Here is a 4,746-nt window from a genome sequence, read left to right as displayed (position 1 = left end):
GTATATTTATTTATAAAATATATATTAATTTTAGAATATAAAATTTTTATTATTATGCATAAGATATTAAAATTACGAATAATGTGACTAACTAATTATAATTTCCTTGAATATACTATTCTTAAAATAGTATTCTTACCTTAAATAATGTGAGGGAAAAGGGAAAAGTTGAAAAGAGATTAGTCCAACCACATAACTAAGAGAAGAAAGGAAAATTGAGCAACCACCTTTTCCAATCGTCTTTTTGGAGAAAAAAATTGAAGAAATCAACTGTATTTTCCAATTGTCTCAAAGATAATTGAGGTAGAGAAAAGAGAAACCAACCATCTTTTTGGAGAAATAGTCTTTTTTCTCCAATCATCTTTGATCTGGCTCCAAAAAATTCACTATTTTCCATAAGTGACGATTGACAATTCATATTTTTCATTAAGCTCTCATTGAAAATCTGAATTACCTATTGTCTTTTCTTTATTATCTTTTCGCCAATTTCGTTTCGAAATTTCACTAATTTGAAATCGTTTTGCAAGAACTTATTAAAATCTGAATTCACTTTGCTAGAACGTGGGGACTGAGGATTGAGGAAGTACGACATAATTTTCCTCCTGAAAAGTTGAACACTTACAAGTAAGTTTTTGTTTCTTTACATATTTTTTCTTCAATAATTTCTTTGAATATTCAAGAAAATATAAATTCCTTTTTAATATATTTTTTAATGTTCTGAAGATGGGTTCACCGTTCATAATTTATAATTATTAATTTAATAAGTGAAATCAATTAACTGTGAAAAGATTTACTATTAAGTGAAATCAATTAACTGTGAAAGTGGGTTCACTATTCATAATTTATAATTACTAATTTAATAAGTGAAAGTTGCTAATGAAATTGATTCATTGATTTTTACTACCCTTTGACTCTCTTTTCGTTTGATTGGTGATATATATGTTTTTGCCTTATTTGAAAATATTGGATTGTTATCCGAATACATGTATTGCTTATAGAATATTATTGACAATTCCTGTTACTTGTGCATGTGCTGAAAGAAGTTTTTCAAAATTGAAATTATTAAAATCTTATTTACAATCAACCATGTTACAAGAATTATTGAATGTATTAGCTTTGATATCTATTGAGCAAGACTTTCTAGTAAATATTAATTACGAAATTTTAATTAGTGAGTTTGCTTCTAAAAATGCAAAAAGAAATATTATTACATGATTTGTTGCATTTCAAGCTCTACATTTTATATATATATTTTTTCAAGGTTTGCTTATACGGAATTGCACGAAGAGGCAAGTGGCTCGGGTGGTTCTTTGTTGATGATATATGAATTTTGATGAAGTTCGAGAGATGCTTTTGAGCTTTATTTATGTTTTTCTTATTCATATATGTTTAAAAAAAATATTTAAATATTATATTTTTGCAATAAAATAATATTATTGATTTTTTTAAATATATGTTTTAGTTATTTGAAGGGACACCATTTTAAAATCTCTCACTAAGCACCCAAAAAATCTTAGGACCGACTCTAAAGGCATCATTTTCATTGCTGGGAAAGACTGCAGGTTGAACATCTTCAAAAGTTGAAAATGACACGAGGATTTTCTACTTTCTGCAACTTCAATAGTCAAAGACCTTATTGAAGAAGAAGGAAATGCATATGATTTTCCAAATGGGATTCTCTTTGGAGCGTCCACTACTTCATATCAAGTTTGTGTTTCTTCTTCAATAATTGTACAAGAAGACATTGAGATACTAAATTCTGTTGGGCAAAAAGGGTATTTCATGGAGTAGAGTTCTTCCTGGTATGCATTTTCTGTCTATTTGAAATGATTCCTTTTATCGTTATTTTTGGATTTTGATTTTGCAGGGGGAAAGTCCGATAAAGCTCACCAAGCAGGAATCTTATTCTATAACCAATAATCTCCTACTCAAAGGTATGATCAGAATAATGATCTTATTCCACGATTTAACAAGTTCAAATAGTTTGTTCCGGTTTATAGGATTCAAGGCTTGATGCAGGAATAGAGCCATTTGTGATAATTTACCACTTCGACTACACTCATATTAGAGGATGGTTGAACATTAGGAGATCAATGACAACGATTGCAAGTTCATTGAAGTGGATCAAAAAGGAAGCACAGGGGATGGCTGGGCAAAGCAAAACCAAGAAAATTGCAATGATTTGCATCGTTAATCATATCTGGATACTAGGAACATGAAGATTTTTGAAGATCTAAAGCCTCATTCCGATTGCATCATGAGGCGGATCAAAACACATATATTCAAAGTCATGTTTTTATTGTATCCTCGTATTTTGATTCATTTTGAGTCTTTAGTATTGAATATTTAGATCTTATTGTTTGTATATCTTTTGATCTTGTAAGCCTGGGTATACTCGGAGTATTTGTATATAAGTTTTGATTAGTACAAATTTACATTTACCAATAAAAAAAAGAAAAAAAAATAACTTGAGGACAGATATGGAGCTGGTTCAAACCTTTAATGCCGTACATATAAGTTACTTTTTTTGCTTTGACTTGCTAAGGTCGACCCTGAATTTATTGGGAATACGGCTTAGTTTTGGGGCTATTTCAAATAAAAGGCATACATGTGGTTTGGTCGTGAAGACTTTTCCATTTTGTTGAGACGTGTTTTAAGAGTTAAGGTGATTTTGTAAAATATTGGGGAACCATCAACTAGCCAAACTTATTTAGAAGTATGGGATTTGAGATAAGAATTTTCCCACCTGCTCGTTGTTCATCGCCATTTGGCAAATGTCCACGTGGCAACCCCTAATTGCAGTACACAACATGTTACATGCCAAAGCTACAAAAATGTTGATCATTTACCTTAGAAGAAATTTAGAATTGCACTAAGAAACTTACACTGATGCAGCATAAATATGGAAGTGCGGTAGGCATTATTTTTGTACGCAATAATGTATAGACCAATTAACGGATGATAAGTCCGACCAGGAAGCTTCAGATAGGACGTTGGCTTTTAATATTGCTTGGTAAGCTTCAAAATCTCTTTTTGTTAAATCCACCTAAAACTCGAGGTCTAGATGGCTATTGTACTATATGTATAAAACTTAATAACTAGTAATTTTATGAAGTTCTTTTTTTTTTTTTTTTTTATGTTACCTTATCTGATGTTTAATCTTGTTTAAAGGACTTTGGATCCAGTTGTATTTGGAGATTACCTCCAAAAATTTGTCTTTATCGTGGAAGTGAATTGCCAATGTTTTCCCAGAGGAAATGGTGCTGTTAAAAGATAGTATCGACTTTATTGAGCCAAACCATTACACTAGCCTTTACATAAAGTTTTGCATAAACTCCAGATGAATTTGCAATTGAGCAATTTGGCCATTTGTGTACACTAATATAGAGCAAGATGGTGTTCCAATAGGAGAACCAGCACGAATGGAACATTTATTTTCCTGTTAAAAAATGTTTACAAATTAATTTGTAGTTTTCTTAACAACATGGTGTTAGTTTTTCTTGCAGACAGAGATGTCTCTATCATTTGTTGTTCCAAGAACCATGTCCTTTGAAGTAGTCTTGATTACTCGTAATACATGACATTGATCTTGCATGTGTCTCTTGAATCAAATATGCACGATATCATTCTCTTTTTTACTTGTTATAACTTGGAACATCTAAAAAATCTACTTATATTTCAGGTTATTCGTTGATCGAGAATACCAACATGATGTTAAGCGAATTGATTATCATAAATTATATCTTATGTTTTTGGCTCGACCTATAAGTGTTGTAAATCTCTTAAACGAGTGATGTTCAACCATTAATGTAACTTTACAAGGAAAATTAGAAGAAGTTGTTACTCTCGTTTCAGTAAAATCGGTTGTTGTATTTTTCTCTGCTCATAGGAACACTAATTCTCATATGAACCACCATGTTTCTCAATCCAAGAAACATACTAATTTCCTCAAAATATGACTTGGAAGAGGTGAAGAAAATCTCCACTAATGTAGTAGCCATATTATCACTGACCAAGGACTTCACGTTCTCCCACCACCCAGCTTCTTTCCAAACAGTCTTCACTCAACGACAGGAGAATAAAGCATGAAAATTCATCTCCCAAAGCCACCGCAGAAACAGCCAAGTACCACATTCAGATCAGATGCAAGTCTTGGTGAAGAACTCTGGATAAACATCTTAATTTTTGGGGAACATGGAATTTCAAGATCACTTTCGACCACTGAGTAAACTAATTTCCACTATCATGCGCATGAGAATTAAGTATGAGGTTGTATCCACAATGGACTGTAATACTTGCCACTGGGATCAGAATGCCAGATGAGATGGTCGTGTTGCTGCCTCATGCTCAATGGAATAGATTGGATTAGTGCACTATCAATAGGTAAGAACAGATCATCAATATTTACTATATTGCAGTCCTTTGAGACAATGAGCATATTACGAAAGGGAGACTAATCATGGGAAGCACTATATGGCCTGGAAAAATAAAAAAATGTCCGTGGTGGCCAAGGATCTAGAAAGGTGTGAATCTGCTCACTATTTCCTACCAGCCATCGGACACCATGAGCAATGAGTTCACACTCCCAAAGAAGACTCTTTTACATAAAATAAGAGTGAAGCTCAGAGAATTTCACCATCAATATCAGCACAAAGCGTTTCGATTTACTCCATGTTTTTTTTCTAGCGCTTCTGTAGTTTTCCACAGAGAAGACAACAACTTCCTTCCTACAAGGCTACACTCGTC

The 4,746-nt window shown here is 32.4% G+C and overlaps 1 long non-coding RNA gene across 1 annotated transcript; it reads left to right on the top strand.

Moving 5' to 3' along the window:
* Positions 1-1,566: 1,566 nt before the first annotated feature.
* LOC111396477 lies at positions 1,567-2,431 on the top strand. Its single transcript, XR_002703010.1, has 3 exons — positions 1,567-1,775; positions 1,868-1,934; positions 2,020-2,431. It is a non-coding gene; the product is annotated as an uncharacterized LOC111396477 (long non-coding RNA).
* Positions 2,432-4,746: the final 2,315 nt, after the last annotated feature.

The sequence above is a fragment of the Olea europaea genome, chromosome 6 (assembly GCF_002742605.1).
Source record: "Olea europaea var. sylvestris chromosome 6, O_europaea_v1, whole genome shotgun sequence".
Classification (NCBI taxonomy): Eukaryota; Viridiplantae; Streptophyta; class Magnoliopsida; order Lamiales; family Oleaceae; genus Olea; species Olea europaea.
The sequence above is the reverse complement of the archived record's forward strand: the minus strand, read 5'-3'. Positions and strand labels throughout refer to the sequence as shown.